Source organism: Phaenicophaeus curvirostris, chromosome 5 (genome assembly GCF_032191515.1).
Source record: "Phaenicophaeus curvirostris isolate KB17595 chromosome 5, BPBGC_Pcur_1.0, whole genome shotgun sequence".
Lineage (NCBI taxonomy): Eukaryota > Metazoa > Chordata > Aves > Cuculiformes > Cuculidae > Phaenicophaeus > Phaenicophaeus curvirostris.
Window position 1 is genome coordinate 32,384,920 of NC_091396.1, and position 12,828 is coordinate 32,397,747.

At 42.4% G+C, this 12,828-nt stretch overlaps 1 protein-coding gene across 7 annotated transcripts in view; it reads right to left on the bottom strand.

Annotated features, from left to right (window-relative positions):
• Window positions 1-12,828, bottom strand: part of SMOC1 (SPARC related modular calcium binding 1) — a 137,124-nt gene that overhangs the window by 31,069 nt on the left and 93,227 nt on the right. The window lies entirely within an intron of this gene.

Below are 12,828 nucleotides of genomic sequence, written 5' to 3' on the forward strand. Positions count from 1 at the left end.
GACATAAGGAGGATTTGCCATCCAGCCACAAGAGGTTTGTTTTTTCTTTAATATTGGTCTTCTACACACAAATTGTTTCTTATTAAAAGATGACTGACTGCGACACCAAAACCACCTACCTTGAAAGGATCCCTACACCCTTAAAAGACAGGAATCCTTCTTCCAAACCAAGCAAAAGAGGGCATGCAACCTCCCTCCATGCTTCTGTCCAGCCCCAGTGAACCGCTGTGAATAGCCTAATCACAGAGCTACCGGCTATGCCAGGCAGGGCAGATTTCCTTCTCTTTGCCTCTGTCATTTCTTTTGACCAGAAATTCTGTCTGGACTGGGGAAACTTTTCCCATGCAGCTCCCACAAAAAGCTTCAGTTTTATTGAACAAGCATTCATCAGAAGGGGAGGAAAAAGTCTGAAAGATTCTTGACCAGCCCTCATTGTTAGTGCTGTAACAGGGACCTGACTTCAAAGCAGCATTACAACAAAACTGAACACATGCCTTTCCCAAATTTCTTTTTTGTTCAACTTCCAGCTCTCCCATCCATGAGGAACTAGAGCAACACAGAACGGAAGGCAACCGTATGGCAATCTAGTGCCAAGTTCCTACTGACAACATGTGCCAATCTGAAAGTGAGGACTAAATGTCTTTGTGCCCCAGTTCTCCTTAGCGAGAGAAAATGTCTTCCTGTCTCCCAGGGAAGCTTAATTTAAGGAGTGTTGATCTCATTTTTATTTTGCCTGTCTTTATACTGCTTTGGCAGAGAGGAGGAGTCTTGAACTGGTTATTGTATCATACCATGTACACCAGCTTAAAGGTGCTTTTGCATTAAGGTCCTGTAAGTGAACAGGACCCAGGGCCGCTCTTGGATAACATCCTGGTACAGAGCTTACAAAAGCTGCAGGCAGAAAGTGCAGCCTCATTCCACAGAGGACGTCGAACACAGGTTATATCAGCAGCCCAAATCTTGGAGAGGAAAGAGAATTTGAAAAGCCCAGCGTATGGACATGAACAAGGACTGTCAGGATTACCAAAGCAGCATGGCAAATAGGCCCTAGCAGCCTGTCCCCTGAGCAGGGCTGTGGGTGGAGGGAGAGAAACAACCCCTTCAGTGTTTACAAAGAGCTCAATAACAGCTGAGCAAATACAGCTCATGGGGATCGCATAAATCTCTCCTCACCTCTGTTAGTCATCAGCATTGCTACCCACTCCACCTCATTCTGTCTGGAAGCATGGTCCTTCCAGGGTATTCTGACTAATGTAAAGGTAAAGAGAAAAAACAAACTTTGCAGGTGCTCCCCATGCTGTACCATTTGAGAAGTCCTTGCTTTACCTTGGTACACACTCAATTTTGCTTCTCAAGGCATAAGCTACAGAAGCAGCACAGGTTATTACACGTTCCAGTGCTGAACAAGTACAATGCAAAGTTTTAACAGATTCCTAATAATTCTAAAACATACATTGTTCCAAGTGGCTTATTAAACTTCGGCTATCCAGGAACACATCCTTGCCCTACCATTTTTCTTCTGCTTAAAATGATAAAGCTGCACTGCATTTCCACCAGTGGTAAGTGATTAGAAGTCTATTCAATCTCTACCCTCTAGCTTGAAAATAAGGAGGAATAGCTGAAGGAAGCACTGTCCCAGGAATTACAGTGAACTTGCTGGGGGACATTTTGATGTGCACTTTATGCTTACTTTGCAGAACCTGTGAGCATTGGGTACTGCCCAGCTTATCTGCTTCACAGAGTTTTCAAACTATACAAGAATAAAGCTCCATGCCAGTGCATCCTACAACTTGCTGGTTAGAAGCTACCTGTCCCTGCAATTCTAACTCAATTGTCTTTCAGGTAGGGCATGGACTCTTTCTACTACCCCATCTCTCAAGCAGTCAGTCACACAATCCTAGCTCTCCTAGAGCTGTAGCCAGACTAGCTGAAGGAAGGCAGAAAGAGAACAATATTTTTTATGACTACAGTACTTCATCCTGGAAAAAAAATGCAAATATTTGCATGTTCATACACAGTGAATTAGACAAAGCTCTGATTAAATTCCAGTTCATTAGAGTGTATGTTGTTTCATTCTTATAGGCAAATGAAGAAAATGTAGACTACATATAATTACTATGAGATAGTCACCTAACACTGCAGTTAAAAACATGCTTCAAAAGAAGAGGTCTCAAAAGTTCTCTGTGAAACAGTTCAGCATTGAATGTGATCATTAGATTTGTCTTGTATCAAATTAAAGGACATTTTGGCTAGTGGAACATAGCATCCAATTTACAGACTGAAATTCAGGGAAGAATTTGAAGTCATCTTGATAAATGGTTCTAAATCAGTGGGATCACAACTTAAAAGTATAAACCATAACCATCAGCGAGGAGAAATCCAGTGCATGGAGAAGAAATTACTGGTGAGACAGTCAGACTTGGGAAAAAAATGGTCAAGAGCCTAAGTAGATGACAAAAAAGTCTGCAACTTCATGACACTGCAAACAACAACAACAACAACAAGTCAAAAAAAAATGCCAGTCTAACTGTGGGATGTAGTGACAGAGGCTTCACATAATAAACAAGCACTAAAGATTAGTGAGCATTTCAATCAGCCCTGTGTCCATCTCTGGGGACTGCACTTTGAGGGAGAGGTGGACTGTTCGGCAAGAGCAGGAGAGAGCAGAGGAACAGGCAGTGGTCTAGGAAACTTGATCTGTGGGAAGAGGCTGAAAGAATTCCATTTGTTTAGTCTAGGGATGACATTCAGTCTTCTGAAACATAAAAGCTGTTATTAAAAAAAAAAAAAAAAGATGGTCATAGATAATTTTTTCTCTTCCCCACAGGTAATTCAAGTAGCAGTCAGTTTACTTGGAGAAAGGAGATTTAGGATGATATGAAAAAAAAAAATGGTGATTAACTGTTCATTCATTGGAAGTGGCAGTGGGATCCCTGTTGCTGCATTAGAAACAGGTTACTCTCATCAGAGCTCCTGTTAACTGGATACAATCCCAAGTTAAAATGGGGAGGAAAAAGCCATGCAACCACTTCAGATCCCACTCACACAGACTAAGGTTGCTCCAGCAGATCCTAGATGACTGCAGCAACCTCTTTACAAACATAGCCTAAAGTCTTCAAGATATTTGATCCGGTTCATGTTTCTAGATCTTGGCATCTGATCTTCCTGATGCTCTTGTTTGCTATATTCGTATGACAGCTGTAGCTGTGCAGTACCTTACCACAGTAAGTTCCTGCAGTCTGGCAAAGAAAGTTTGGCACCAAAATGCACTCCTCTTCAATTCTTTACATCAGGATGGTTCCTCAGCAGCAGAAAAGCTACACACTTTAGAAAACCTTAGAAACCACCCTTGTGTTTTTGAGGGGAAGCTAGTCAGAGCCTGTGTTTTCTCTTCCCTAACTTCTCTTTTCCATTTCACACAGTCTCTTAGCACTGTTAGCTTGTGGCATACCTAGCTTTGAGATAAGCCACCTGTCTTCAAACACTTTCATTCATTTTCCCTACATTCCTTTCTGGCTGCACTCTTTTCACATTGAGGAATGCTACTCAATAAAACGAGAAGCCATAGGTGTTTCCACTAGAGTCATAACATTACTGGGAAACTATTTTCACTTCCACACCTGTTTTTAATAGTGCTTGGAACAACTAGCACAGGAATTGTTGGAGAATAGTCTACCTCTGCCAGCTGGAGTATACAAGCATGCCATTTTTACAGTATTGTAAGCATATAATTATAGGACACCAAATAGAAAGCTGTAGAAAACTGTCATGGGGGTAAAAAGTATTTCAGACTGGTCCACCTAACTACAGTAACATATCTCTTTTTATGCTACTTCTGGTGAATAAAAGGGCATAAGGGAGACAATTTTATGGTGTGATGAGTTATTTCATGTAATGACTGATCAGCTTTTTCCTGCAGTATTTAGCACTTTACGAGGAGGCAGAGGGAATTGCCTCTGACAGAAGTGCTAGCACTCACTCTTGGACACTTAGTTTGAGGATGGCTGATGCTGGGAAAAATGTTCAGGCTTTGGTAGTTCAATGACCTAATGTATGGTATTCAGACATCAGACACAGGACAAACTGCAGCCACTGCATCAGTGTCAGGAGATGGAGGTAGTCCTCTTCTACGCTCTGGGTTTAAAGGCAAGGGAAGGACTACAGGGCAATAGTATCTTTTCCTCAAATGTCCCAAGCTACTGCTCCACAAGCCCGCCTCATATTCCTGCAGGGCCTCACACATTTCACTTTTATGATCTAATCTGTTACCAAGATCCACTGACGTGAAGAACCTCTTCTTTACTCTAAGCCTTGCAACAGAAGAAGGAAGCTTTTGTGGGATAGGGTAAGTTTTTTCCAGCAGTTCTGGAATGCAGCTCTGCTCCCTCACAGCCTTGTTCTCTACTAGGTGAAATCCATGCCTCCCTGGGCAATACTGGGGGCAGCAGACACTGGTGGGGGATACACTGGTCTGTGTATCACTGAACACATTTTTTTTAATTCAGTTGTCTCCTGGCAAATCACTTGAGTCCTCAGGTCCATTATCTCCAAACCCCATCCAGGCTTTTGGTTTCAGGAGAAGCCTTGGACTAAACCTATTCTAGGTGGAATCTATGAGCACAGAATCATAGAATAACCAGGTTGGAAGAGACCCACCGGATCATCGAGTCCAACCATTCCTATCAAACACTAAACCATGCCCCTTAGCACCTCGTCCACCCATGCCTTAAACACCTTCAGGGAAGGTGAATCAACCACCTCCCTGGGCAGCCTGTTCCAGTGCCCAATGACCCTTTCTGTGAAAATTTTTTTCCTAATGTCCAGCCTAAATCTCCCCTGGAGGAGCTTGAGGCCATTCCCTCTTGTCCTGTCCCCTGTCACTTGGGAGAAGAGGCCAGCTCCCTCCTCTCTACAACCTCCTTTCAGGTAGATGTAGAGAGTAATAAGGTCTCCCCTCAGCCTCCTCTTCTCCAGGATAAACAACCCCAGCTCTCTCAGCCGTTCCTCATAAGGCCTATTCTCCAGCCCCCTCACCAGCTTTGTTGCTCTTCTCTGGACTCACTCCAGAGCCTCAATATCCTTCTTGTGGTGAGGGGCCCAGAACTGAACACAGGATTCGAGGAGCGGCCTCACCAGTGCCAAGTACAGAGGGAGAATAACCTCCCTGGACCCACTGGTCACACCGTTTCTGATCCAAGCCAAGACGCCATTGGCCTTCTTGGCCACCTGGGCACACTGCTGGCTTATATTCAGTCGGCTGTCAACCAACACCCCCAGGTCCCTCTCCTCCAGGCGGCTTTCTAGACAGACTTCTCCTAGTCTGTAGCACTGCATAGAGTTGTTGTGCCCCAAGTGCAGGACCCGGCATTTGGCTTTGTTAAACCTCATGCCATTGGACTCTGCCCAGCAGTCCAGCCTGTTCAGATCCTCCCTACCCTCCAGCAGATCGACACTTCCACCCAGCTTACTGTCGTCCGCAAACTTGCTAAGGGTGCACTCGATGCCTTCATCCAGGTCATTGATGAAGACATTGAAGAGGGCTGGACCCAGCACTGAGCCCTGGGGAACCCCACTTGTCACTGGCCTCCAGCTGGATTTCACACCATTTCCCACCACTCTCTGGGCCCAGCCATCCAACCAGTTTTCCACCCAGGAGAGTGTGCGCCTGTCCAGGCCAGAGGCTGACAGTTTCTCAAGCAGAATGCTGTGAGAAACTGTGTCAAAGGCTTTACTGAAGTCCAGGAAGATACTTTGTCATAGAAGGCAATCAGGTTAGTTTGGCAAGACCTGCCTTTCGTGAACCCGTGTTGACTGCGCCTGATCACCTGGTTCTCTTGCTTGTCCCTTTAAAGGTTAATAAATAAAAAAATTAAAAATTTAAAAAATAAAGGTTGAGCCTTTATTTTTAAACAGGTCCTCCTTATTTGTGGCATCTTAGAAATTTTACAGTTTTGCTTGTGAAGTTGACAGGAACTTTTCAAGAGAGGCAGGAAGGTGAGTCAATACATTTCATCTGTCTGTATGTATCAACATATGTTCAAACAGATGTCTGAAATACAGATCCATGTAGAAGCCTGTGCTGACTGCTGCTGGTATATACAAGTGCAAAGCACTTCACTACTAAAGAATTACTTCAGCAAGTACACCTTCAACAGGAACCAGCTTCTGCTAAAAATCAAACTAAGCTCCATTTTCCCTTTATCTCTGTATGTCCTAGTAATGTCATGTCTGGTGCTGGAACACACTTCCTTTCCTTTTCCCCTCTAAATCTTCAGTAGTTTTAAATGCAGGATTTCTTCCCCACTACCTTTTACCCCAGCTTCTTGTACCTTTGACACCCATTGCCCTCCTCCTACTGCTCCCTATCCACTTACCTTAACTGGCAGCTGCAGAGCCGGAGTTATGACTCCATGTCTAGAATAAGTTTTCTTTCTTTGGGGGATGGGAGGGGGGAGTGACTGAATTCTTTGGGAATGATTTATCACAGAGTACTCAGGGGGAGCTTCATTTATTTGACTAGTTTAACACCTATGGATGCATGCCGATTATTATACAATGTTAATTTTCCCACTTGTATACTTTTCAGCTTTTCATAGAGCAGATTAACTGGTCCCCAATGGCATGTTATTTAAGACTTCATTTGCTGGCTGTCTGGGAAGAGTCCTGGTCCTAGATTCTTCCATTCCCCGTGCTTCAGTGCTCCCCTACATACTTCACCACACCTGTAACACTGAGACCACGAGATAATCACACTTAGGTGTGATATACATCGTGCCTTCAACTTCCGGGAGGGCAAGGAGACACCTTCCAAGCAGTGGTCAAAAGAGGAAGGGGTGGTTGAACCACAGTTAGGAAAGTAAGGACAGGAGGGATAGAAAGTAAGGGGAAAACATCACCACACATCCTGACTTCCAAGGAGGCAGGAACTCAGAGAAGAGCATAGAGATCTGCTATGAAAAAGTAATGTAATAAGTAAGTTTTCATATTACGCTCAACAGGAGCTTCTCTTGAGATTGTTTTGTTTGGTATCAAGCCAGAACTTAAATGAAAATTAATTCAAAACCAAAGCAAAACAAATCCTCGCAAAAAGGAGTGGGGAGGACTAATGCAAAGGTCAGAGTTCTGGCAGGTAGGATAGTAAACCGACATGTTTTAGTCTAATAGTTTCAAATGGTCAGAGGAGCAAAAGCTTTCTGACTCACTGTTTTCCTTCCATGAACCCTTGTTCTTGACATCACTGACACTTCTTTTTTCCTCTTCGGTTATGGGTAAGTTCAAAGGCCACAGCTCCCAGGTGTTATGCCCAGAAGGGATGGAATTATCAAAGCATCCACCAAAGAGGACTGTAGTCAGCGTTAAAGATGTCATTCCCAGGCACCAAAATTCTCCAATTCCAATGCTACTGTAACATCATATTCAGATGTCACTAAATCACACTTGTGCTTGGCTACCTCCCATCCTCAATCTGCTTTCTTGCTGAAGTGAAAACAAGTTTTGCTTCCCCACCATCTCCTCCACCTGGTGGCCAGCCACGGACTTTGAGAAATAGCCTACAACCCTGTAATAGACATTTGGACACCAACATTAACACAACTGACACGGAAAGACAGTCAGTTTGTAAGTAACACAACCAGTTTAGCACAAAATAGGAGAAAAGTAGAAGAAGCAGCAGCATGAGGTGGAGTGTGCCAAGAACAGGGTGAGACAACTAAGGAATGAGGCTGAGAATATGCAATAAAGATAGATGAGAAACTGCCCCTGTTCAAAACAGTGCTCTGCCTCATCTGAGGCAAATCATCTGCAGAGGCAGAGCTTTCTCTGAATTTATCTCTAGCTTCCTGGTTCTCTGCAGTGTTCCATACTTCCAAGCACAAGGAAATTTGCTCCAACTCCAAATAATCTATTCCATACAAATTGGTGCACTGTCTTCCCACTCTGGAAAATAATGTAGGTGTTCAAGCTCCTTGACATTAGTCCTCAATGCTAAAAAGACAAGTCCTAAAAACAAATCCAACTCCTGTCTTGGTTGGTTCCAGTGTATCCCACTGAAACAGGCATATTCCTTTTTAAGAGCAAATCAGTAGGCCCTCTTATATGTTGATTGGTCTCACCTGACAATCTGACGCAGGAGGAACTACACCGATTCTCAATATAGGTAGCTTTAAAGCAGACTCCTTGTTAATGTATGGGATCCTAGAAAGACTCCGGATTTAGATATGGCTAAAGCAACATACCATGAGTACATTTCCCCCTAAAAGCAATCATGATCTCTGATCCTTAAAGCATACACCAAAATGGTATCATTTCCTAGGGGAATACTAGAAAGAAGGAGCTATTTTGGGGTGCCATGTGCATTTTCTTGCCTTTTTTTCTGCAAGTGGGAAAAAACATAAGGTGAGAACACAGAAGAAAAACAGAGAATTCAGGTCCTGGTAGCACACTTGATATAATCACATCACAACTCACTATGCAGACCTCTGGGGACAAACTGCACCCAAGAATGCACAGACTCCCTTTGGGGTAGATGGTGGGGGTGCTTCTGCTTCTTGCAGAAGTATATGCAGACAAGTTGTTCAAGTTGTTCCTCCATTTGCAAAGCCCTAAAGTTTGCGCTTGAAGTGGATTCTGTTAGCAAAAAGAAAATGTGAATACCACCATTCTTGTTTCCATAGCTTATTTACAGTTACACTCTGTCCATTAAGAGCTCCTGACAGCAGAGAACTGTTACTGGAAAGCTGTCATATGAGATGTCTGCATGATGCCTTGAGTGCCAAAGCTGAACAGAATAGGCCACTGGGAGTTGGCCCCCATTCAACAAGCAAGCTTTTGAAATAAACAGATACTGGTTTCTTCATTAGTTCTTTTTTTTTTTTTTAACTAGGTACACACAAACCTGTCTTCAGCTGCTAACCTCTATATATTACTCATTCTTCCTTTCAAATAACGTCATGTTCAAAACCCCAGTGACTGCAGAATATTTACTTGAGGCTGCTACTGCTGCTTTCTCTAGAGCTGTTTATTTTTCCATGCATAAGCTCATTACATCACTCTGTGGTTTTCTTAAAGGTCATCAGGGTAAGCTGGATACAGGCAGGAATCTCTTGCTAACCAAAACCAAATCGCTAAGTAGCACAAATGGATTTGGAGATAACCCAACTCTGGAAATGAACAGCCATGGATTCCTCAGCAGAGATGGAGTACTCCCAAACAGGCAGCCATTATATTTATTTTGTCCAGCATTTTAACAGAGGATGCATTACTAGGAGCTTCCCTAGATTAAGAACTGTAAAAGAAAAATCATTTGGACTGTTCATGCTGGAATATGTAAGGCAGGAAAGTAGGAGGCAGAAACAGTGAAAGTATTATGAAAAGACAGTTCCCACCCATGTCAATTAGAGAATAACCATTGCAAAGGTCCCATCTCTATTGCCTCCTGCTTTGGCAGTGTTCAAAATGACACACTGCAGAAGGCAGTGCTAAATAACAGGCTTAATTTGGAATGAGTGTATGCACATACGTGGGTATGCATGTTTGGGGGAGGTGGAAATCAGTTAAAAAACCAAAAATGTCTTTGGCATCTTGCCATAGTGAACAAAATAGTATTTTGATCTAGATTTTTCACTTGCCCCGAAAAGAAAAACTGACTTTTAGGCTTTCAAGATTCAGTAAGAGGCTGAAGACTTAGTATTCAAGTACAGAAAACCAGTAACTTTTCTTCTACTCCTCAGATCAAGTGTTACAGCATGTTCACGTTTTGGTTCTGCCTCTGGCTGAGAGGATCTGAACCCTGCATCTCATCCCACTGAGAAAGAGATTTAGTTGTCATTTCATTCTTTAAGGTGAGCTGTGGTAATAGCACTAGGAATCCATCCTAGCAATGCTGTTTTACCTAGCACAAAAAAATACACCAGCAAAACACCTAAAGACACAGATTCTCATTTAAGTGCTCTGTTCACCAGCTAGAGTCATTCTGATTTTCCTGATATCTAGCTTAATTAGCATTTACACATGCCAAGCAAAACATAAATGCTCCAAGAGAAGACTGTTTCAGGAGAACCTCTTCTGTTTGTCAATACTAAATGAAAGGTGGAACACTGACTTCAAATATAGCTCTTGCAAGATACAGGCTGTGTATGCAGCATGGAGCGTCACCAGCTCTACAATGCTCAGCTACCTGCTGGTTGGTTCATTCTGAAGACTAAGATCGATCAGAGACAATGACAGCAAACTACAGAACCTCTTTACCTCCAAACAGCAATTCTTACATTCTTCTCATAGTTGATACAGCGATGGTGCTAGCTTCTAAGATGTCCAACCAATGTTAGTGCTGATTAGACAGCAGCACATGTCCTCTGACAGTAGTATCTACTGCACTTCTCTTCAATGTAAAGAGAGACATGGAACAACCACAGGGAGGAGAGAGATTGGGGTTAAGCATTTCAGCATGCAAACTCCAAGGAATAGGGAAGGCTTTCAAGAACAAGGCTAATGAAAAAGAACAGAAATAAAAGAAGACTTAAGCTGGATATTACAAAGAGAAAAATGCTAAGACTGAGTTCAGACGGCAGAGCAGCTTACTGTAGGAAGAAGTGAAATGTTTATTGCCCAAGACATTTATGCTACATTAGAAAATACTGCTCTTCATACAATACAAACATTCACTAGCCCTAAAACAGTAGACTAGATGACCTAGGCCTTTTGTCACCTCCAGTTTCAGTCATCCAATTAAATGGCTGCATGAGGATACCAGGTTGTATCTGCTTCAAGACAGTAAGTGCAAGCTCAGAGAGATAATATAGCTGAGCAAATACCAAAACAAAAAAATCCAATCTTGCATTAACAGAACTTGCCTTCATCCCTTAAAAATAAATGAAAAATCAGAAGCGTGCTGAGCATTAATATTTCCAGCTGACAAGGGCCAAAAGCAATTAAAAACATCCCCTAATTTTGCATGCCAATCTCATGACAGCTGTTCAGTCATCTTCAGCCAAGACAGACTTAAAAACATTTGAAGAACTTGGTTCTAAATGAAAATTATCTTCCCCAGCTTTGTTGTTTGATCCCACCAACACTACATTGCGTTTTAACAAATATAAGAGATGAAAGGAATGAAAGGTACTAAACAAGAGGCCTAGGCTTTGCTGGTTGAAAGAAACAGACTAGAGTAGCCCACAATTCACATCAGCTAAACCATAGTGTTATTTTGATGAGGCAGTATTTCTTGATATCAATAATTTGGTATAAGTAATGAAGATGTGGAAATTTGGGTCTAAAGTTGGCAACCCAGTCTCTTAATGAGATCCTAAAGCAAATGAGTGCCCATCAAGGCAATCAGTGAGGCTGAGTCAGATGAACCACATATCCTTTTAACTGACTGTAGGAAACCACCCCTTATGGAACTCTTGACTTTTCCAGAAGATCATTTATTTTTTATTTGTAGCATGCATGCAGAATAATTTTGTTTGAATAACAGAAATGATGTTAGAACCGATTTAAAAAAAAAAAAAAAGTGGACAAAAGTAAACTCACAAAAGGAACTCTTCTATGAACAAAACTCCAGTTTACATCAGGCAGCTTCCTGAGGAAATATTTGAACAAACTGACTGGCTTTACAGCATGAAAGCCAACCTACTTTGGCTCTGTTGGGGCAAGAAAGAGCCCATATCCTTTCTAGGCCTTCTGACAGGCTCTCAAGTAAGAGACCCTCCTGCTCTCAACTACCTTTGTAGCCTCCTAGGAAGCAGATCTAGGAACTCTTATTTCCATTGCAGCTACCACATTTGCTGCATTAGAACAGAAGCTGGTCTCCAAGACAGGTAAGAGCCATTACGTAGGATTTTAATATTAATTGTCACCTTTAATTGCACTGTGAGCTACTGGTTGTTCCAGCAGCTCAAAAAAAAAACCCAAAACTGCATTTGGTTTCCCATGAAAGATATCCTTAAAGAAGAATGCTGATACTCCTACAACAACTGAAGCTTCTGGATGATTCTCACTGGCAGTTTCTATGCAGATCACACTGCTACAAAAACAATCAGGAGGTGAGGCATAGGAGACTTTCTAAAACTGGTATCTGAGCAATGATGGATATCATCCTGCTAAGAGCTCTTCTCCACTCCACAGTAAAAGAATCTCACTAACCTAGCACTGATTTCACTCTGCTGTTGGGAAGGAGCACAAGAAGGTTAAGGGAACTGCTGAGTGCCATGAACGCTTTCTAGCTAATCCAGAAATAGCAGATGACCAGGTACTTCGGGCTATGACAACTGATCTGTTCTGGGGACTGGAGTTATTCCCAACAGCTGTCCTAGGCATATATTGTTTCATAAAATATATGCAATAGTAGGCGTTCCTATTTCAACCTTAAAGTAAGCCCATGGCTTCTTAAGGCAATGTTCTTCTTTTGATATCCCCTCTACCTTCTTCCTGATCAGACAGAAACCGTTCTTACCAAGAATCCCTAACATTCCTCTTCAGATTCTTGTGATTTCAGTGACTCCACACAGTTTAACCCTCATCTCCAGTCTCAAGATTTACATACTAATTTCACATCTTCCTGCTCCCCTATATCCCATTCATGTTCATGATCTTTTCTTTGCTGTCCTTTTATGGTTGGCTCTTCCTTTATCCACTCTATTACCCACAAAAGTACTTTTGACATTTACTTAGGCCCAGACATAAATAACCTACTTCCAGGTGTGAAAAAATCCAATCTCCTTTTTTTATCAAAAAATATCCCCTGCAGAGGAGAATCTTGAAGTTGCTAAAAGAGAAGGCCCTCCTCTATATTTTCTCACCTGCTTAGACCAAAACAAAAGCCCTGATCTC